The sequence below is a fragment of the Macaca mulatta genome, chromosome X, assembly GCF_049350105.2.
Source record: "Macaca mulatta isolate MMU2019108-1 chromosome X, T2T-MMU8v2.0, whole genome shotgun sequence".
Classification (NCBI taxonomy): domain Eukaryota; kingdom Metazoa; phylum Chordata; class Mammalia; order Primates; family Cercopithecidae; genus Macaca; species Macaca mulatta.
This window is the reverse complement of record NC_133426.1, coordinates 55,104,552-55,128,236: the sequence shown is the minus strand read 5'-3', so window position 1 is coordinate 55,128,236 and position 23,685 is coordinate 55,104,552. Positions and strand designations below refer to the sequence as shown.

The following is a 23,685-nucleotide window of genomic DNA, read 5'->3' as shown; positions in this document are numbered from 1 at the left end:
CACAAGCAACCACATCTGTAATTCTCATAACAGGTATCCTTTTCAACAACCTGTCCTCTGGACAATGAACAATAATAAACACTATTAATCAATTTTCATCCTTAATAATAGTGACCCTAATAATAAAACTAGGAGCAGCCAGCCCCCTTTCACTTCTGAGTCCCAGAGGTAACCCAAGGACCCTCTCTAATATCTGGTATACTTCTCCTCACATGACATTATGAAGAAACATCAATTATGTTTTAAATTTTCCCATCAACAAACACGAACATCCTCCTATCTATCACAATTCTATCCTTTATAGTAGGCAGCTGAGGAGGGCTTAACCAAGCACAACTGTGTAAAATCTTAGCCTACTCCTCAATCACTCACATAGGCTAAATAATAGCAGCACTACTCTATAGCCCAAACATTACCATTCTAAACCTAATTATTTATTTTATCTTAACAATAACCGCATTTTTAACACTCAACCTGAGTATAAGCACCACAATGCTGTCACTATCACACACCTGAAACAAATTAACATGGTTGACACCTATAATTCCACTAATTCTACTATCTCTAGGAGGTTTACCTCCATTAACAGGGTTCCTGCCTAAATGAATCATCATCCCAGAATTTGCAAAAAACAAGAACCTTATTGCCAAACCATTATAGCTATCATAACCCTACTCAACCTGTACTTTTACATATGCCTGATTTATTCCATCTCAGTGACATTATTCCCCACATATAATAATATGAAAATAAAATGACAATTCGAAAACACAAAACCCATACCATTCTTCCCCCTACTTATCTCTTCTACCCTCCTCTTACGTATCTCTCCATTAATACTAACTATAACTTAGAAATTTAGGTTAAATAAGACCAAGAGCCTTAAAAGCATGCAGATTACACTTAATTTCTGTAACAGACCTGAGGACTGCAAGACTCTATTCTGCATCAATTGAATGCAAATCAACCACTTTAATGAAGCTAAGCCCTTGATAGATTGGTGGAATTCAAACCCAAGAAAATTTAGTTAACAGCTAAACACCCTAATCAATTGGCTTCAATCTACTTCTCCCGCCATTGGGAGGCAAAGACGAGAGAATCCCCTTTCTCCTTTGAATTTGCAATTCAACATGAGAAATCCCCTCAGGGCTGCTAAAAAGAGGCGTTTAGATTTACAGTCCAATGCTTACTCAGCTATTTTACCTTTTTTCCCTCTTGTGTTCATCAATTGTTGATTGTTTTCAACTAACCACAAAGACATAGGAACTCTATACCTGCTATTTGGCACATGGGAAGGGATAGTAGGCACTGCCTTAAACCTCCCAATTCAAGCAGAATTAGGCCAATCAGGAACTCCACTAGGGGATGATCAGATCTACAATGTTATTGTTACCACCCATATATTCATCATGATCCTCTTTCTGGTAATACCAATCATAATTGGGGGATTCAGCAACTGATTAGTCCCTCTGATAATTGGTGCACCGACATGGCATTCCCCAGAATAAATAACATGAGTTTCTGACTTCTTCCCCCATCTTTTCTACTTCCACTTGCATCCTCAATAGTAGAAGCTGGCGCTGGAACCAGCTGAACAGTTTATCCCCCCTTAGCAGGAAATCTAGCACATGTAGGAGTCTCTGGATCCGACCATCTTCTATCTCCACTTGGCAGGTGTTTCTTCTATCTTAGGGGCCATTAACTTTATTACCACAATGACTCTTTTTTCACTAGGAAAGTATTCCATTTACATAATTAATTATATAGCTACATTAGTGTTAAGCTATCACTATCGTTTTTGACATCAAAACATCAAATAAGTATATATCATGAACAGTGTGGCAAAAAAGGAAACAGAAATAGAGGGAAATGGAAAAGAAGAGTAAGACATGTGAAGAAGAAAATTTTTGTTTCTAAAAGTAAGTGTTTTTGAGGGACAACTGGCAAATGTCACAAGTACTTCTACAGTCTTTGCAATGTTTAGATATTCAGGTATTATAGGAATATATTAAATAATGAGTGTGTTCTTATATCAGTAATTTCATCCATACTTTGAAAATATTAGAGTTTAAGAATGTATTCATTTTCTATTATGCCCTATATTCAAAACCTGCATCTTATACATATTCCGTATTCATCTTTTTCCATTTTCTTCTAGATAGTGTAAACTACTATATACTACTGGATACTCTATTCGTAGCTATTTTTCAAAAGAACAAGCTGTTAAATTTATTATTTTTGGATTAGTTTGCCTTTTACTAACAATTCATACCTTTCTTTTATTCACTACCTCTTTCCTCTTCTGTTAGGTTTATTCTGTTGCTCTTTTATTATTACTAGTTTTGTTTTCTATTATGATTTTCTTGTATCATGTAATTTGCTATCCGCTTTAAAAAGATCTGCATTTAAGGCTATGATTTTCCTAAGAATGCAACTGAGGCTTGTTCAATAGGCTACTGGAAATAGTCTGAAAACTATCCTTTAATGTAAGTCTAATGAAATGGTTCAGCAGTGTAGAGTAAAAACATCTAGGTAATTTCCTCCATAAACATGGAGTGTTTCCTTTAAATTTAGAAGCTCTTCTAATTAACAGTTGGCAATTTAGAAAATATGGTAAAATATGCTGACTACTCAGGAATTAGTGAGCTATGTACTTTAAACTTTATTTATTTTTTTTATTACACTTTAAGTTCTAGGGTACATGTGCAAAACATGCAGGTTTGTTATGCATGTACACATGTGCCATGTTGGTGTGCTGCACCCATTAACTCGTCATTTACATTAGGTATATCTCCTAATGCTATCCGTCCCCCCACCCCCTCCCCACAATAGGACCCGGTGTGTGATGTTCCCCTTCCTGTGTCCAAGTGATCTCATTGTTCAATTCCTACCTATGAGTGAGAACATGCGGTATTTGGTTTTCTGTTCTTGTGACAGTTTGCTGAGAATGATGGTTTCCAGCTGCATCCACATCCCTACAAAGGACACAAACTCATCCTTTTTTATGACTGCATAGTATTTCATGGTATATGTGTGCCACATTTTCTTAATCCAGTGTGTCACTGATGGATATTTGGGTTGATTCCAAGTCTTTGCTATTGTGAATAGTGCTGCAATAAACATACATGTGCATGTGTCTTTATAGCAGCATGATTTATAATCCTTTGGATATATACCCAGTAATGGGATGGCTGAGTCAAATGGTATTTCTAGTTCTAGATCCTTGAGGAATCGCCACACTGTTTTCCAAAATGGTTGAACTAGTTTACAGTCCCACCAACAGTGTAAAAGTGTTCCTATTTCTCCACATCCTCTCCAGCACCTGTTGTTTCCTGATTTTTTTAATGATCGCCATTCTAACTGGTGTGAGATGGTATCTCATTGTGGTTTTGATTTGCATTTCTCTGATGGCGAGTGATGATGAGCATTTTTTCATGAGTCTGTTGGCTGTATGAATGTCTTCCTTGGAGAAGTGTCCATATCCTTTGCCCAATTTTTGATGGCATTTTTTTCTTGTAAATTTGATTGAGTTCTTTATAGGTTCTGGATATTAGCCCTTTGTCAGATGAGTAGATTGCAAAAATTTTCTCCCATTCTGTAGGTTGCCTGTTCACTCAGATGGCAGATTCTTTTGCTGTGCAGAAGGGCTTTAGTTTAATTAGATCCCATTAATCAATTTTGCCTTTTGTTGCTGTTGCTTTTGGGGTTTTAGACATGAAGTCCTTGCCCATGCCTATGTCCTGAATGGTATTGCCTACGTTTTCTTCTAGGGTTTTTATGGTTTTAGGTCTAACATTTAAGTCTCTAATCCATCTTGAATTAATTTTCGTATAAAGAATAACGAAAGGATCCAGATTCAGCTTTCTACTTATGGCTAGCCAATTTTCCCAGCACCATTTATTAAATAGGGAATCCTTTCCCCATTTCTTGTTTTTCTCAGGTTTTTCAAAGATCAGATGGCTGTAGATGTGTGGTATTATTTCTGAGGGCTCTGTTCTGTTCCATTGGTCTATATCTCTGTTTTGGTACCAGTACCATGCTGTTTTCGTTACTGTAGCCTTGTAGTACAGTTTGAAGTCAGGTAGCATGACGCCTCCAGCTTGTTCTTTTGGCTTAGGATTGTCTTGGCAATGTGGGCTCTTTTTTGGTTCCATATGAACTTTAAAGCAGTTTCTTTCCAATTCTGTGAAGAAAGTCATTGGTAGCTTAATGGGGATGGCATTCAATCTATAAATTACCTTGGGCAGTATGGCCATTTTCAGGATATCAATTCTTCCTATCCAGGAACATGGTATGTTCTTCCATTTGTTTGTGTCCTCTTCTATTTCACTGAGCAGTGGTTTGTAGTTCTCCTTGAAGAGGTCCTTTACATCCCTTGTAAGTTGGATTCCTAGGTATTTTCTTCTCTTTGAAGCTATTGTGAATGGAATTTCATTCATGATTTGGCTCTCTGTTTGTCTGTTACTGGTGTATAAGAATGCTTATGACTTTTGCACATTGATTTTGTATCCTGAGACTTTGCTGAAGTTGCTTATCAGCTTAAGGAGATTTTGGGCTGAGACAATGGGGTTTTCTAAATATGCAATCCTGTCATCTGCAAACAGGGACAATGTGACTTCTTCTTTTCTAACTGAATACCCTTTATTTCTTTCTCTTGCTTGATTGTCCTAGCCAGAAATTCCAACACTATGTTGAATAGGAGTGGTGAGAGAGGGCATCCCTGTCTTGTGCCAGTTTTCAAAGGGAATGCTTCCAGTTTTTGCCTGTTTAGTATGATATTGGCTGTGGGATTGTCATAAATAGCTCTTATTATTTTGAGATACATCCCATCAATACCAAATTTATTGAGAGTTTTTAGCATAAAGGGCTGTTGAATTTTGTTAAAGGCCTTTTCTGCATCTATTGAGATAAACATGTGGTTTTTGTCTTTGGTTCTGTTTATATGCTGGATTACGTTTCTTGATTTGCATATGTTGAACCAGTCTTGCATCCCAGGGATGAAGCCCACTTGATGATGGTGGATAAGCTTTTTGATGTGCTGCTAGATTCAGTTTGCCAGTATTTTATTGAGGATTTTTGCATCGATGTTCATCAGACATATTGGTCGAAAATTCTCTTTTTTTGTTGTATCTCTGTCAGGCTTTGGTATCAGGATGATGTTGGCCTCATAAAATGAGTCAGGGAGGATTCCCTCTTTTTCTATTGATTGGAATAGTTTCAGAAGGAATGGTACCAACTCCTCCTTGTAACTCTGGTAGAATTCAGCTGTGAATCCATCTGGTCCTGGACTTTTTTTGGTTGGTAGGCTATTAATTATTGCCTCAATTTCAGAGCCTGCTATTGGTCTATTCAGGGATTCAACTTCTTCCTGGTTTAGTCTTGGGAGAGTGTAAGTGTCCAGGAAATTATCCGTTTCTTCTAGGTTTTCTAGTTTATTTGCATAGAGGTGTTTATAGTATTCTCTGATGGTAGTTTGTATTTCTGTGGGGTTAGTGGTGATATCCCCTTTATCATTTTTTATTGCATCTATTTGATTCTTCTTTCTTTTCTTCTTTATTAATCTTGCTAGCAGTCTATCAATTTTGTTGCTATTTTCAAGAAACCAGTTCCTGGATTCATTGATTTTTGGAAGCATTTTTTGTGTCTCTATCTCCTTCAGTTCTTCTCTGATCTTAGTTATTTCTTGCCTTCTGCTAGCTTTTGAATGTGTTTGCTTTTGCTTCTCTAGTTCTTTTAATTGTGATGTTAGGGTGTCAATTTTAGATCTTTCCTGCTCTCTCTTGTGGGCATTTAGTGCTATATATTTCCCTCTACACACTGCTTTAAATGTGTCCCAGAGATTCTGGTATGTTGTATCTTTGTTCTCATTGGTTTCAAAGAACATCTTTATTTCTGCCTTCATTTTGTTATGTACCCAGTAGTCATTCAGAACCAGGTTGTTCAGTTTCCATGTAGTTGAGAGGTTTTATTTGAGTTTCTTAGTCCTGAGTTCTAGTTTGATTGCACTGTGGTCTGAGAGACAGTTTGTTATAATTTCTGTTCTTTTACATTTGCTGAGGAGTGCTTTACTTCCAATTATGTGGTCAATTTTGGAATAAGTGTGATGTGATGCTAAGAAGAATGTATATTCTGTTGATTCGGAGTGGAGAGTTCTGTAGATGTCTATTAGGTCTGCTTGGTGCAGACTTGAGTTCAATTCCTGGATATCCTTGTTGACTTTCTGTCACGTTGATCTGTCTAATGTTGACAGTGGGGTGTTAAAGTCTCTCGTTATTATTGTACGGGAGTCTAAGTCTCTTTGTAAGTCTCTAAGGACATGCTTTATGAATCTGGGTTCTCCTGTATTGGGTGCATATATATTTAAGATATTTAGCTCTTCCTGATTAATTGATCCCTTTACCATTGTGTAATAGCCTTCTTTGTCTCTTTTGATCTTTGATGGTTTAAAGTCTCTTTTATCAGAGACTAGGATTGCGACCCCTGCTTTTTTTTTGGTTTTCCATTTGCTTGGTAGATCTTCCTCCATCCCTTTATTTTGAGCCTATGTGTGTCTCTGCATGTGAGATGGGTCTCCTGAATACAGCAAACTGATGGGCCTTGACTCTTTATCCAATTTGCCAGTCTATGTCTTTTAATTGGACCATTTAGTCCATTTACATTTAAGGTTAATATTGTTATGTGTGGACTTGATCCTGTCATTATGATATTAGCTGGTTATTTTGCTCATTAGTTGATGCAGTTTCTTCCTTGCATCAATGGACTTTACATTTTGGCATGTTTTTGCAATGGCTGGTACCTATTGTTCCTTTCCATGTTTAGTGCTTCCTTCAGGATCTCTTGTAAGGCAGGCCTGGTGGTGACAAAATCTCTAAGCATGTGCTTGTCTGTAAAGGATTTTATTTCTCCTTCACTTATGAAACTTAGATTGGCTGGATAAGAAATTCTGGGTTGAAAATTATTTTCTTTAAGAATGTTGAACATTGGCCCTCACTCTCTTCTGGCTTGTAGAGTTTCTGCTGAGAGATCTGTGGTTAGTCTGATGGTCTTCCCTTTGTGGGTAACCCGACCTTTGTCTCTGACTGCCCTTAACATTTTTTCCTTCATTTCAACTTTGATGAATCTGACAATTATGTGTCTTGGAGTTGCTCTTCTCAAGGAGTATCTTTGTAGTGTTCTCTGTATTTCCTGAATTTGAATGATGGCCTGCCTTACTAGGTTGGGGAAGTTCTCCTGGATGATATCCTGCAGAGTGTTTTCCAGCTTGATTCCATTTTCCCCGTCACTTTCAGGCACACCAATCAGATGTAGATTTGGTCTTTTCATGTAATCCCATATTTCTTGGAGGCTTTGTTCATTTCTTTTTACTCTTTTTTCTCTACACTTATCTTCTCGCTTCATTTCATTCATTTGATCTTCAATTGCTGATACTCTTTCTTCCAGTTGTTCAACTCGGTTACTGAAGCTTGTGCATTTGTCACGTAGTTCTCGTGTTATGGTTTTCATCTCTATCAGTTCTTTTAAGGACTTCTCTACATTGGTTATTCTAGTTAGCCATTTGTCAAATCTTTTTTCAAGGTTTTTAGTTTCTTTGCACTGGTTATGTAGTTCCTCCTTTGGCTCTGAGAAGTTTGATTTACTGAAGCCTTCTTCTCTTGACTCATCAATGTCATTCTCCGTCCAGTTTTGCTCCATTGCTGGCGATGAGCTGCGTTCCTTTGGAGGCGGAGATGCGCTCTGATTTTTTGAATTTCCAGCTTTTCTGCCCTGCTTTTTCCCCATCTTTGTGGTTTTATCTGCCTTTGGTCTTTGATGATGGTGATGTACTGATGGGGTTTTGGTGTGGGTGTCCTTTCTGTTTGTTAGTTTTCCTTCTAACAGTCAGGACCCTCAGCTGTAGGTCTGTTGGAGTTTGCTTGAGGTCCACTCCAGATCTTGTTTGCCTGGGTATCAGCAGCGGAGGCTGCAGAAGATAGAATGTTGCTGAACAGCGAGTGTTGCTGTCTGATTCTTGCTCTGGAAGCTTCGTCTCAGGGTTGTACCCAGCCTTGTGAGGTGTGAGGTGTCAGTCTGCACCTAGTGCGGGATGTCTCCCAGTTAGGCTACTCAGGGGTTAGGGACCCACTTAAGCAGGCAGTCTGTCTGTTCTCAGATCTCAACCTCCATGCTGGGAGATCCACTGCTCTCTTCAAAGCTGTCAGACAGGGATATTTTCCTCTGCCGAGGTTTCTGCTGCTTTTTGTTTAGCTATGCCCCGTCCCCAGAGGTGGAGTCTACAGAGGCAGGCAGGCATCCTTGAGCTGTGGTGGGCTCCACCCAATTCGAGCTTCCCAGTGGCTTTGTTTACCTACTTAAGCCTCAGCAATGCCAGGTGCCCCTCCCTCAGCCTCGCTGCTGCCTTGCAGTTAGATCTCAGACTGCTGTGCTAGCAATGAGGGAGGCTCCGTGGGCATGGCACCCTCTGGGCCAGGTGTGGGATATATCCTCCTGGTGTGCCGTTTGCTAAGACCATTGGTAAAGCACAGTATTACGGTGGGAGTTACCTGATTTTCCAGGTGTTGTGTGTCTCAATTTCCTTTGGCTAGGAAAAGGAATTCCCTTCCCCCTTGTGCTTCCCAGGTGAGGTGATGCCTCACCCTGCTTCAGCTCTTGCTGGTCGGGCTGTACCCACGGACCAGCACCAACTGTCCGACATGCCCCAATGAGATGAACCCGGTACCTCAGTTGAAAATGCAGAAATCACTCGTCTTCTGTGTCGCTCATGCTGGGAGCTGGAGGCTGGAGCTGTTCGTATACAGCCATCTTGGGCGTGCCCTCGGACTTTAAACTTTAGATCCTATTAACTGACATCTCAAGATAGAAATTTGTAATATGTAATCTATGATATAGTTAGAGGTGATTCTATTATATGTGTCTTCAATCTAATTACACACAGTAGCTCATGAAGACTAACAGTAGGGCAAGGAGCATGCTCACTGACCTACATGCATTCTCCCTACTTCACGTGCCACAGAAACCTGTCTCCTGCCATTCTATTATTCAGATATTCAAGGCTTCACTAAGAGCCACCGAATTCAGAAGTTGACAAAATCCAAGAACAGTCATTAAGGTCTCCATATAGAGAAACAAATATCAAGCAGAGTGGTTGTTTATTTTCTTAGGAGCAATGAAGTCTCAATTCAGATATTATAATTGAACTGAAGCTGATTATTATGATAAACAAATCATGAAAGTCAAGTATCTGTGTATTCTACCCAACAAAACCACAGCATGCAGAAATCAGCACTGAAATGGAATTTAATCTGATGTTCATTCACTATTTTCAATAAGAGCAAACGTGGGTGTAGAATTTACGGGATCCATTAAGAATCTCACAAATTATGGTAGAGCTGGTACTAGAATCCTCTTCAGTTCTCAGCACATTTCACACAAACTGTATTACAAATGGTATTACAATGTATTTTTTAAAAGTAGAAATTAAAAACTAATCCGAAAATTGTTAGCTGTTGGTTATACTCAGAAGAAAATGCTTTCACATTTGACGATTCAATATGGCTTTGACCCAATTTGTTTCTGTATCTGATAGTGTTTAAGTCTTGCAGTCAGGCATTCAGGGTCTGAACTACCTTTCAAAGAAAGTCTGCATTTGAGTTCTGTTTTTAAAGGGGCACTAATATTCTCTCTTTTTATTATCAAAAGTATAATTTTGTAGAAAACACAAAGCACCTAATTTTGCATTTAATGGATAACGTACCTGCTTCTGGCATTTTAAAATGCTCTAGTTTTGGCAGAATCTTCCCCTTGACATCAGGATCATCTCTGCATTCATTCCCAGTCTTTCACTGAGACAGCTCTTGGAGATCAGCTTCCAGGTCAGACACTTAAAAATGCAAAAATTATCAACTGAAGCAGACAAACATAAAATAAAAATAAGGAAATGATAATATTCTTTTCCTCAGGATTATGAAATAAAAACCTGTAGGCTAGTGTCATAATAAATGTGATGCAAAAATGTTACAATTTCATTTTCTCATATTATGAAGTCTTATTTTATGTATTTAATTGTTTTTTGAGGCAGGGTCTCACTCTGTCCAGGCTGCAGTGCAGTGGTACCACCTCGGCCCACTGCAGGCCCAACCTTCTGGGCTCAACGGATCCTCCTGTCTAAGCCTCACGAGTAGCTGAGCCTACAGGTGAATGCCACCACCAAGTATAATTTTTGTATTTTTTGGTAGAGATGGGGTTTCCCCGTGTTGCCCAGCTGGCCTCAAACTCCTGGGCTCAAGGACCTGCTGGCCTTGTCCTCCCAATGTTTTGGGATTATATACATGAGGCACTGGTCCTGGCCTGAAATCTTATTTTAAATGACAATCTAAGGATAAACCACACTACACCTACATTTTCCATATGTTACCGTTGTGTATTATGAATAGCAAGTATCAACTATCTAAGATATCTGAAGTCTGCCACATAAATAGCATTTTAATCATAACTTAAATGTAATTTTCTGAAAGTTTACATCAATGTATTGGCTGGCTTATGACAAGTCATACAGTCGTGACACCCATCCCTTGTTGAAGTAACTTGAAAATTTTCTGGTTAAAATTAATTAAAGTTATGCTTAGGTCCAAAGGCCCTATATGTAACTTTCCATAGATGAATCTCAATGAGAATAAAGTACCAACAACAACAGCAAAATCACTGTCCCACAGTGAGAGTACAGGAAGTTGAGTGCAAATAAATAGCTGGGTATATGCCCAAAGGATTATAAATCATTCTACTATAAAGAAACATGCACACATATGTTTATTGCAGCACTATTCACAATAGCAAAGACACAGAACCAACCCAAATGCCCATCAATGATAGACTGGATAAAGAAAATGTGGCACATATACACCATGGAATATTACGCAGCCATAAAAAAAAAGGATGAGTTCATGTCCTTTGCAGGAACATGGATGAAGCTGGAAACCATCATTCTCAGCAAACTAACACAGGAAAAGAAAACCAAACGCTGCATGTTCTCACTCATAAGTGGGAGTTGAACAATGAGAACACATGGACACAGGGAGGGGAACATCACACACCAGGGCCTGTTGGGGGCTGGGGGCGCTAGGGGAGGGAGAATATTAGAAGAAATACCCAATGTAGATTACAGGTTGATGGGTGCAGCAAACCATCATGGCATGTGTATACCTCTGTAACAAACCTGCACATTCTGCACATACATCCCAGAACTTAAAGTATAATTTAAAATAAATAAATAAATAAACAAACAAACAAACAAACCAGCATTATGGACAGCCATATTCTGGAAACCCCTTAACAGTGAATTGCTAAATAATCCATGGCCCAAATTCTGTCAGTGTTTACCTTGAAAATGCTACCTGTTGAGGAAACAATTTCTGTTTCATGATAATCTTATGGCACTTTAAGTTTTCTAATTATAAAAGTGTTTAAACAACTTTAAAAAGTCCCTCAAAATCATACTAATATAGCTATCCATATGCCAGTGTCCTGAATTATCCAACTTTTACCAAACATACTGTCAAAAACACCAATGAAAGGAAACAGTGGCTGTCATTCATTGAGCTCTTTTCTGGAATTTCTATCCTGCTTCACTGAACTGTGTTTTGTCCTGAGCCAATACTGAAGTACCTTATAGTACAGCCATATTTGAGTATTATGCATCTTAAGCAAAACCAGTCACTTTCTCTTACAGCATAGATGATAGGAAGAATCATCATCTTGAAACGAAATATGAATTCTGTCTCCATGACTCAAGTGTTCTTTGGTAAACCTCAACCCATGAGCCTCAGTTTTCTTATTTATAAAATGGGGCTAACATCCCTATGCAAATGGGCTTTATTCAGGGTGTTACAAGGTAGGGTGACTTGGCACTCTACGTGCTATTAAAGGGTGCATACAACACTGTGGACACCACAGCTGAGAAGATGATACAACATTCTAAGAAGATCAAATTACACTAGTGAAATAATGTACATTTTCTTACATCAGATGGTTTCAAAACTCAAGTTTTGTTGGAATGCAGAGCCCCTCTCATTCGAATCTCCAGGGTGGAGTTGAGAAGATGCAACACAGTGCTGGGTGCTCTTCACTGGACACCTCTACCAAGCGCTCTACAGAACTCAAGGCTGTGGTCACCTAAGTCCTAATTTAGCAAGGACTGTATTTGCAAGCATACAAAGTAGATCGCAAAGAAAAAGAGAAGATTCATTATATCCAGAGACTGCATAAGATGGCAAACTATACTCTTCACTTTTACAGCCAAATTTCAGCAAATGTTTGCGATCCTTTCCTAATGTTTTCTTTCCTCCCCTTACTGGTCATGGCATAATGCGTGATGCACACATAGGCCTCCTCCCCTTCCCACAGACATCTTTTTTTCCCTTCCCAGCACCTTGAATCTCAGCTGCACCCTGATCTTCTTCTCTTTCCTGACCAGGTGTAGGATCTCGACTTTCAGTTAGTGGTTCCTCTTCTTGAGACTCTTCATGACTGGGCTCCCGGGACCAGGAGCAGTGAGTGTGTATAAATACACTGACATACATCTCAATAATATAAGTATACAGAATACATAGATACTTCTGATCATAAGTCTAAAGACATTTCTCCAACACTATTTCATATTCTTAATGTTTCATAAAGTTACTCTTCCCACAGAGAGTTTACTCTAAGACAGTCACCCTCAAGGGCTTTGGAAGCCATTTTAATCTATCTTGGTACAGATGTGTGCAATCAGTTATCAATAAGCACAAGAAGGAAGTCATGGGCAAAAAACCGGGGAACAGAAGATCATCCATTCAGACAAAACCAGAACATAATCCTCTTGGATTAGTCTGTCCTTCATGAGATGCCATGATCACTTTTTTATCAGCACGGAAGACCTTTACCAGTGTATGTATACTAGTTTAACAACACTATCACAAAAATAACGTTCTGCTAATAGAAAATATTGAATGTTAAGGCACTCACAAGCAGAGGCACAGTCAGCTCAGAAGGTCATAAACTTCATCTTGGTATAGGCCTATATGTTGATCCTCCTTGGTACCTTATATTTCACTCTGCAAACAGAATATGATGATTGGGAAAATGCACTTGAGAGGATAGCTATATTTGGCCACTTTTATGGACAAATGTTAACTTGTAATTTTTTTTTAATTTGGAAAAACTTTGAAAGTAAGTCCCAGGGGCAAATGTGTGTGTATGTCTTCTGAATTGTATACCTGCAAAGCAACTTCTTGGTCAAGCTAGCACAGCAATGTCTTAAGGCTCCTGGCAAAGACGCAGGAAATTTCTGATAAGGTTTTTGGTGTCACAATTGAACTCTCCATCACGGAGACATTTAGGAAAATACAGCTAGAGAATTAAAATTTGAGTGACAACGGCTTTTCCCACACACCCATTTGCTAGGCCCATTTGCCCCCTAAAATCAAATTTTGTTGGAATGCAGAGCCCCGCCCATTCAAACCTCCATGGTGGAGTTCAGAAATTGCGACACAGCGTTGGCTGCTCCTCACGGGCCACCTCTGCCAGGCACTCTACAGACCTCAGGGCTGTGGTCACCAGCCCACGGCATTCCCAGTTTCTAGGCTCCTTCCTTGCCACGCACTTCGTCCCTTCCCATTCCTTCCCACCCACCCAGACTCCCCACCTAGGAGTCTGGAATCTGTCCTCTGTTGGGGGTTCCAGATGCTTCCAGGACTCTGATACCTCCAACAGCAACCCCAGCAGTCGCCCCATCTCCGCCTGACCCCCCTCCACTCCGTGGCCCTCCTTCCTCCCTAGTTGTGGCCCTGCCAAGACCAGAAGGCCCATGGCTGTGGTGCCGCATGAGAAGGACAACGACCTTTAGGCACTTCTACCTCTGAGCCAGGGACCACGCAGCCTGACCCATTTAGAAGCTTACTGGCTCCTCCTCACACATTCTCACTTCACCTCCCGGAAGGACGGCCCTGCGGACCTACCCGCTACGTTTCAGTAGGGGAGAAAGAGTTCAGACAGCAGGAAAGCAATCCTCACAACGTCTCAGCTCCATAGCGTTTGCAACGTGCTGCAAACTGGTCGACCAGAAGAAGCCTAGTGAACATGCGCACTGAGGCGGCCACCCAAGAAGCATGCGCAGTGAGATCTGACTTTGTCCTGTGGGCTGAGTTGCCCCTCCTTGTCCCGCCACGTCCAGTCCTCCTCTCCTTCCCAGGTCCCCACTAAGGAGGTTGAAATCCGTCCTCTGTGGGCGGATTCATATGCTCTAGGGACTCAAAGACCTCAAATAGTGTACCCCTTCACAACTCACTCCACGTTCAGCTGACCCTCCTCCCCTCCAGGGCCCTCCTTCCTCCCTTGTCTGGTCTCCCCACGACGACGAGGCCATGGCAGCATCACTGCCTTTTAGTAGAAGGATGACCACTTCGCAAACCCTTTTCTCTATATGGCCATGGATCCAGTCGCCTGATGCACGCAAAGACCACCCGCCCCTCCTCACGCTCACTCCCCCTTCAACTTCTGGGAGGAATGATCTGCAGACCTATTGGCTAGATCCTAGTTGGCAAGAACGAAAGAAGTCACCATCTGTCGCCAGGCCCAGTGGCTCACGCCTGTAATCCTAACAGTTTGGGAGACCGAGGCAGACAGATTGTCTGAGCTCAGGATTTCGAGAACAGCCTGGGCAACACGTTGAAATCCCATCTCTCCTAAAATTCAAAAAATTAGCCGGACGTGGTGGCATGCACCTGTAGTCCCAGCCATTGGGGAGGCTGAGGAAGAATTGCTAGAACCTGGGAAGTGGAGTTTGCAGTGAGCCAAGATCATGCCACTGCACGCCAGCCTGGGCAACAGAGCCAGACTCCATCTAAAAACAATAAAAAATAAATAAAATAAAATAAAATAAATTAAAAAGTCACCATCTGTCAGGACTCTGCAGGGACAGGAGACAGACACTAAGGCACATGAGCAACAAAGGACTTGCCCAGCAAGGGGCATGCACATTATTAAGTCAGGCACATGCAGGGCCGGACAGGGTTTTCCTGCTGTCCCCAGACTCACATCCACAGGGTCTCAGGAACATAAAGAAAGGGACTTGAGAGATCTTTTTGTTTTGTTTTGTTTTGTTTTGTCTCTTGCCCAACCATTCTCATGCATCCAGAAACTTTGGGAACAGACAGTCCCATATCACCCTTAGTGGAGGACGTGTTTCAGAAAGACCTTTTGTGAAAGAACTAAATTATTTTCATATCTATATTCATAAATGCTTTTCTTTAGACAGGATGTCGCTCAGTCACCCAGGCTGGAGGGCAGTGGCATGACCATACCTTACTGCAACCTCGATCTCCTGGGCTCAAGAAATCCTCAAGAAGCAGTTCCCCTGAGGGGCTGGTACTACATGTGTGGACACCACACCTGGGCAATTGATTGATTTATTTTTTTAGACAGTGGTCTCACTGTGTTGTTCAGGCTGGTCTTGAATTCCTGGGCTCAAGTGATCCTCCCACCTTGGCCAATTTTTATACATGCTTTGATTAACCAATTTTTATTTGGTTCTGTGTTTTCTGTAATGCTTGCAATGAGTTTAACTAAATTCTAATGCAAACTAAATAAATACACACCTGTTTACTATTTTTAGGTTGTGTTATTGCACATTTAAGTCTCTGGAATAGTAACAGATTTACATGAATATACCTGTAGGTCATTCAGGCAGTGTATAGTTCAGAAATCTCCATAGATGTTGGTGGTAGGATCTAGGCTCAGTCTACTGTGACATGATGCACAGCAGTAGTGACTGTGCTCATCATAAACTGTACTCCCCAAATAGCATCCAAATAACCTGTTCATAAGGCAGCTCCGACATTATTTGCATAACACTGTAAGGAAGAGCACTACCTCAAAAGAGCCACTAGTATGTCAGATGTGGACTGGCTTTAGGCACATTTATTCTGATTTTGAAATCTGGTGTAAAGTGGGTCTTTTAAAGTCGGGGACAGTTTTGTTAGAATTGGGTAGGAATCATAATGATTTAGGATTGATGGAGTCAACAAGACAAGGATTTTTAGACTAGGGCTTCAAAGAGTTTTGGGATTGAAAAACGTCATTTGACACTTTTTATTGAGGAGTTGATGGATCTTTCAGGCAGCTGCTGAAATGAACAGTAAAGTTCTTTGCAACGTTTATTTTCCTAAGCAAGAGATTCCTGTATTAGTAAACTTATGTTGATGAAGCTAGTGGAGTATAAACTCACACTAACATAGACAGTAAGCTGTGTGCATGATTCCTGTTGTCTTTACTTTTATATTACTTAGCAGTTTAATGTGGGAAATAGTACATGAAAAGGAAGCATAGGAAGGGGGCCCTGATCAGACGTAGCTTTTTGTAAGTAAATTAGGAAATATAGTTGAGGTGACTCCTATATATTCCAACCAGCTGGGTTTCCCTTAAGGAAATGCCTTGAGTAGGAAAAGAGAGATGTCTCAATTTCTCTGTCTCTAAAAAGCAGCTTGAGTAGGAATTGTGGTTCTTCAAGGTGTTCGTTTGTTTGTTTAGATGAAGTCTCACTCTGTCACCCAGGTTGGAGTGCCGTGGCACAATCTCGGCTCACTGCAACCTCCACCTCCCAGGTTCAAGTGATTCTCCTGCCTTGGCCTCCCGAGTAGCTGGGACTACAGGCATGCGCTACCACTCCTGGCTAATTTTTGTATTTTTAGTAGAGATGGGGTTCCACCATGTTGGCCAGGCAGGTCTTGAACTCCTGACCTAGTGATCCACCCACCTTGGCCTCCCAAAGTGCTGGGGTTACAGGCGTGAGCCACCGCACCCGGTCCTCGTTTTGGTTTTGGTTTTGTTTTGTTTTGTTTTGTTTTTGTTTCTTTTTTGGAATAAGAGCTGTCATAATCCTGACCTAATATTTAGTGTATCTTTTATCTTTCTTGTTAATTCTAGTTTTTAGTATAGTGCACTCAGAAGTTCTCAAAGAATGGGAGATAGTGATTTCTGGATTTAGACTTTCTGTGAGCAACTAATTAGCACACGATCAAAGTCACAGCATCAGATGGCTGCATAGTTGTGCTTCACGGAGACCTGGATTTTAATGATTACTGAGTAGCCACACTCCAGCTTAAAAGGGCGATGTTTAACCTCATGCCAAATTTAAGCTTCTTCCCACCATTCTTGTGGGAGATAACCTTTGACCAGCTGGATGAGTTCAAAGAATGATAATTTTAAAGAAATGAGATAAAATAATTAGTAAATAGTATCCATTGCATACAAAATATACAAATACATGGCATACCCACATATACATACTTATATTTCATTTGTGTACTGAAATATATACAAACTGTGTATTTCTCATGCATTATAATAAAAGAGTTTGAAGGTCACTACCTTAGAGATTACGAGACAAAATGTTTAGAGGCCCTTTCTTTAGCCATCTGTGAAGATGATGGATTAAGACTTGCTCAGAATAAATTCACTGTTGTCTGTAGCTTTCTACATAATGGTTTAAGTAACTCTCAGTGATGTTTAAATTGGTCAGTTTTATTGTGGGCATTTGACCCTTAGCAAACTCATTTGCGAACTCCTGAGTTGGTGAGAAAAAATCTAATTAGTGGTGGGGCTTTAGTTCCTACCATGTGTTTCTGCAGCTACAGGGTGTGTTCATGTGTGTACTTCTGCACTCGTCTGATGGTGCTTTGATGTGTTCCCTTTCATTTCCCCCCTTTATTATTGACTGTCTCTTGTGGTTCCTACTATGTACTTCATTAGCATCTAGTGACAGTGCCATCTGTGGTATTTGGATTTGATCCATTTTACACGTATTCCAAAATATTTTCAAGTGTGAATATATATTCTTACCAACTTTCCTGTAAGTACTTGGAGGAGTCCAATGCAATTAAATATGGATATTTGATGTTATGTTTTACTGGGCAATAATTCTACTGCATTTATAATAGACTAACAGTCGTTACACTTGAGGTATGTCACCATCAGGCTTACATAAATGACACATTGACCAAGACATAGAATGAAAGATTCTGAGATATTGACTTTGTTTGAAATGACCTTGAGAAATAGAGTCATGGAATACTTGGAAAAATTCTCCCTTTGAAACTGATGCAGGATAGGCTAGCCCCAAAATTGAAGCTTATCCTGACACCGCTCTTGGCTTTGCCCAGGAGAGATTTCAAGTGTGAGCTGGTAGTGTCAGACAGCAATCCTTTATTGAATGGAACTGCTTCTTGCAGAGCAGGGCTGACTCATAGGCACTACACTCAGAGTCACCAACCTATGGGGTATTTGCAAACACATTTCTATTGACTGATACGTACATTAAGGGCAGGTTAATGCAAGTTGAGGGGTGAGATATTTAGAACTTTCTATGAAAGGTGGTAACTTCCAGGCCATTGCCATGGGAAGCTGTTGTAACTTCCAGGTCATTGCCATGGCATTTGTAAACTGTGATGGTGCTGGTGGGAGTGTCTCATGCTAATAAGCAATAAGGGCAGCCAGGGATCACCCTTGTGGCCATCTGCTGGTTTCTGCCAGTTTATCCACTTTATTCTGTCTGAATCAGATCCTGTTTTAGTCAGCAGGGTTATGACCAGAAACAAGTCCTGACAATCTCCTACCTCAGATATATGTTTCTGTATTCATTTAAGCCCTGGGACAAGTTTCTCAGACTGAAAACATGGTTTGGTAAAGCTGGATGTTTTCTTAAGGGGATAGGGTAAGATCAGAAAGTAATCCATACTTTTCAGTCTGTGAGTAAATAAATTAAATATTGGTTGAAAATGTATGCCTTAATGTAATGCAGAATAGTAGATATTAGATTAACACAGGGTCATGAATTTTTTTTAACAGGCTTGGCAATAAATGTTTTAGTCTTTGTGGGCCACATAGATTCTGTGGCATATTGCTGTGGTTTTTAAAAATAAGAGTTTAAAATGTAAAAAAAAAAAAAAAAAAAAAAAAAAAAAGTCCTTCTCTTAAAGCTATGCAAAAATGAGCCATGGGCTGGATTTAGCTTCCAAGCCATAGTCAGCTATCCCCTGGATTATCTTTTAATTCAAATATTTGAATGCTGCATTTTTGTACCAGTAGTTAAAATATTAACAAAGGAGAGCTCTACCTCCACATAATATTTAGAAAGGCTCAAGAGAAGGTCACTTTAGCCCTGAAAATGAGAAAAAGCCTAATAATCTATATTATCATTTTTTTTTAGATCATGAGAGGGCTGAGGTAATAAGGCAGCCATGGAAACTGATACAAGAGGATGACAAGTCCCTCTGAGGAGAGATGAGACACACAAACTGTGTTACCTCTGGCAGAACATATGTGCGAGAAGTGACAGTCATAAAAGTGGGTAAGAAGGAAACAACTGAAATGTAACAAATTCATAAAGTTCAAACATAGGCAACTGAGAGAGCTGGAATCCCTAGAAGTCTCAGACATTAGTAGAATCCACGTTCACAGACAGATGAGATCCTGTCTCAAAGAAAAAAATAGTCAAACTGTATAAGGCTAAATAAAAAAATCAAGGACAAAAATAACAGATGCTGGTGACTTTATGGAGAAAAGGCAATGCTTATACACCGTTGGTGGAAGTATAAATTATTTCAACCATTGTGGAAAGGAGTGTGGTAATTCCTCAAAAAGCTAAAAGTAGAGCAACCATTTGACCCAGAATCCCATTACTGGGTATATAAAGACATATGCACAAGTATGTTCATTGAAGCACTATTCACAATTAAAAAAGACAGAATCAACCTAAATGCCCATCAATAGTAGACTGGATAAAGACAATGTTGTACATATACACCATGGAATACTATGCATCTGTAAGAAAAAGAGAAACATCATGACCTTTGCAGCAACATGGATGGAGTTGGAGGTGATTATCATTAGCAAACTAATGTAGGAACAGAAAACCAAATGCCACATGTACTCACTTATAAGTGGGAGCTAAATGATGAGAACACATGGACACATAGCAAGGACCAACACACTGGGGCCTAGCAGAGGGTGGAAGGTAGGAGGAGGGAGAGGATATGGAAAAATAACTAGGCTTAATACCTGAGTGTCAAAATTATCTGTACAACAAACCCCTGTGACACGCATTTACCTATATTACAAACCTGCACATGTACCCCTCAACCCAAAATAAAAATTTCAGAAAAAGAAACCTCACAAAATTTATGAAATATTCTGATATTTCTACTGAGAATAAATAAGTTCACTTATTTTTGTACAAAGAAGGAAGAAAGGAAGAAGGAAGGAAGGAAAGAAGGAAGGAAGGAAGGAAGGAAGGAAGGAAGGAAGGAAGGAAGGAAGGAAGGAAGGAAGGGAGGGAGGGAGGGAGGGAGGGAGGGAGGGAGGGAGGGAAAGAGGAAGGAAGGAGGAGAAGAAAACAGAGAAAAATAGGGCTGAACAAATGTGTCTGTCTCTACCCAAACAGCTCTTGATGAGAAGGCACTTCGAGCAACTTGAGTGAGAAGTAACATAAATCAGAGGATGTATTAGTCCGTTTTCATCCTGCTGATAAAGATGTACCTGAGACTGGGCAATTTACAAACAAAACAAAACAAAACAAAAAGAGGTTTAATGGAGAACTAACAGTTCCACGTGGCTGGGGAGGCCTCACAATCATGGCAGAAGGCAAGTCACGTCTTACATGAATGGCAACAGGCAAAGGGAGGGAGGTTGTATAGGGAAACTCCCCCTTATAGAACCATCAGATCTTGTGAGACCCACTCTCTATCATGAGAACAGCATGGGAAAGACCTGCCCCCATGATTCAATCACCTCCCACCAGGTCCCTTCCACAAGGTGGGGACACCCCCAAACCATGTCAGAAGATCTCAATCATCTCCATTTCAAAAGTCATTCTTTCAAAAGTTATTCTGGCTGTTGTTTCTGAGCAATTCAAAACTGCCTTGGGGCCCAATGAATCCATGTGTTCTCCTGTAGGCCAACTTTTCCCTGGATTAACAGCACAGCTGAGAACCAACACAGACCAGTTAGTTTAGGAAGAAAGAAAAGAAAAATACAGGAGATCAACATTTTCCTCCCCCATGATATTGTTCTCTTTTTACTTTTTCCATTCAATCTAGAGAAAGATATTTGAATTCCAAAATTTCTAAGCTGAGAAACCTCTGAGAGATCATCCTATATAGCCATTTTCAAAATATTTTTAGCAACAGAACAGTTTTGTGACATGAAATTTCATCTAAAACCCTACTGCAGAAAATGGGGCGATAAAGTAATACTTTTTCATATAAATGTGTCACTTTAGTTTCAAGTTATCTTTCTATAAAGGCTGTCAGTAAATTTGATTGAGGTTCTTTTAAGGAACCTAACAAATTATTCTGTGAATTTCTGCATAACACTTCAGTTCCATATTAGCTTCTACATCTGATTTTTTTGGTATTTTTACTGTTACTGTTTCACAGCTGCAAGAAGATCTTGATTTTCACAATATATTTATCACTAATCTGTATCTTGGGAAAAAAAGAACCTCACTTTAAAAATAAACAAGTTACAAGTAAAGGATGGAAGAAGATATACCCTGCAAATATGAATCACATAAAAACTCAAGGTGTCAAATTAATACCTCACAAAGCACACTTTGTAGTGGAGATTATTACAAGGGACAAAATGGGCCATTACATAATAATCATGAGGTCTGGTCATTTAAAAGTGTGTGGTGCCTCCCTCCCCTCCTCCAACTCTCTCTCTCTCTTGCTCCTGCTTTTGCCATGTGAAGTGCTTGCTCCTGCTTCACCTTTTACCATGAGTAAAAGCTTCCTGAGGCCTCCCCAGAAGCTGTTACCAGAAAGGGGTCCCGATCCAGATCCCAAGAGAGGGTTCCTGAATCTTGCCCAAGAAAGAATTCAAGTTGAGTCTACAGTGCAAAGCAAAAGCAAATTTATTAAGAAAGTAAAGTGGTGAAAGTACAGCTACTTTGTAGACAGAGTAGGGTGTTCCCAAAAATAAGAAAAGGAATGCATCCACCTTAGGTACAATACTCATTTGTATACAGGATAAAAAAGATTATGGGGAGATGTGCTCTGCTACCAGGGTTTGTGATAAAGGATTAATTTTCTTAATTTCTATATTTTACAAGAATCGATATTATGATTTTTAAAGCAAAAGTAGGAATGCTTCTGTTCTCAAGATATCGGGATATCAGGACACTCCTGAGTCAGGGTCTGTTCAGTAGAAACATCTAGAAGCTAGAAATACCTAACTTCCTGAGAATGCAGCCAAGCAAGTCCCAGTCTCATTTTTCCTAGATTTTTCCTATTTTTTCAAGATAGAATTGCGCTGCTTCGAACGCCTCTGACAAATCCAGCGCCATGCTTTCTATACAGCCTGCAGAACCATGAGCTAATTCAAACCTCTTTTCTTTATAAATTACCCAGACTCCAGGTATTTCTTTACAGCAATGCAAGATGGTCTGCATTGCTTAGGAGTCTCATGTTGATTGCAGTGTCCTCAGTGGTTTCTGAAGGAAGGCTAACTTATCTCCCAAATCCTGCTGGTGATTCTGATTTGCTCACAATATGTCTGTGGCTGGTGTAACTTGCATTTTTGTCTCTCTCATCTTGGTCAGAATCTGGTACTCCCTCGCTGACTCAGCCTCAGGCCATGTGTGCTGGCTTCTGCAGACCCCTCTGAATCTGGGCTTCATCCTCCCTTCCACCCCTGACCAGGGTTGTCCACTCCACAGCCTCAGCTGCAGGGTAACCTAGTCCCTATCTCCATATCCTCCAGCCCCCGAACCTTCCTCAGAGAATGCAGCCCCTTGGGGTCTCACCTACAACACAGCAGTAACCAAGATCAGCTCTAGAAAACAAAATCCCTCATTTCTAACCATCTATTTGCCCACTTTGTAGAAGATAGCATGATCCAGTAGACATGGAGAATGTGGTGATTCAAGTAAAATGAATGATCATTACAAAAGCTTATTCCTTGAGAATGTGGAAGGGCATGAGATCCAAGTGAAGGATGTTAAGGAAAAAAATTATTCATGACATTTGTTAAAGAACGGTAAGGCAGACTTTATTCAGGACCATCAGGATAGGTGTAGGGACCACTGCTATGGGGTTTTGCAGTGAAGGGAGAGAAACTGGGTTCCACTCCAAATACAACAACGAGAAGTGGGAATTTATAGCCAAGGAGCAGGGTGGGGAGCAATGGATGGAAAATTACTAAGAGGAAACACCAAGGGTAAGGGGGTATTGTGGCTAAATTGAACTAACAGGATTCTTGGTGAAGGTGGGCCAGGGTGACCAGACATCACCTGGGGGATGAGGAACCTAACTGAGATACTGATGATGGGAAATTCTAACTAAACTAACTTAGCAGGATTCTTGCTAAAATTGCACAATGCAGAGACAAACATGGCAGTCTAAAAGTCCCCTGTCCAGGGCTGTCTTCTCCACAGTCTTGGCTGCAGGGTCACCTAGCCCCTAGCTGGGTTAGGCTTCCTTTATGGCACGATCTTTAGCTCTTGAATCAGTCACTTTCAACATCTGCCCCTCCCCACCCCCATCCTCAGGGAATGCAGCCCCCTGTGGTATCACCTACTTAACAGCAAGAACCAGGATGAGCCTAAACTCTAGCACTCCCTTTGCCAACTTTATAGATAATAAAATACAGATAGAGGAACAT

At 40.4% G+C, this 23,685-nt stretch overlaps 2 protein-coding genes across 2 annotated transcripts in view; one reads left to right on the top strand and one right to left on the bottom strand.

Annotated features, from left to right (window-relative positions):
* The window catches only part of LOC703127 (P antigen family member 5), a 57,017-nt gene extending 48,204 nt beyond the window's left edge, over positions 1–8,813 (bottom strand). The window contains exon 1 of the mRNA XM_077989136.1: positions 8,717–8,813. The gene's annotated coding sequence lies outside the window, so the exon portion shown is untranslated. The remainder of the gene's footprint in view (positions 1–8,716) is intronic.
* The window catches only part of ALAS2 (5'-aminolevulinate synthase 2), a 421,539-nt gene that overhangs the window by 136,418 nt on the left and 261,436 nt on the right, over positions 1–23,685 (top strand). The window lies entirely within an intron of this gene.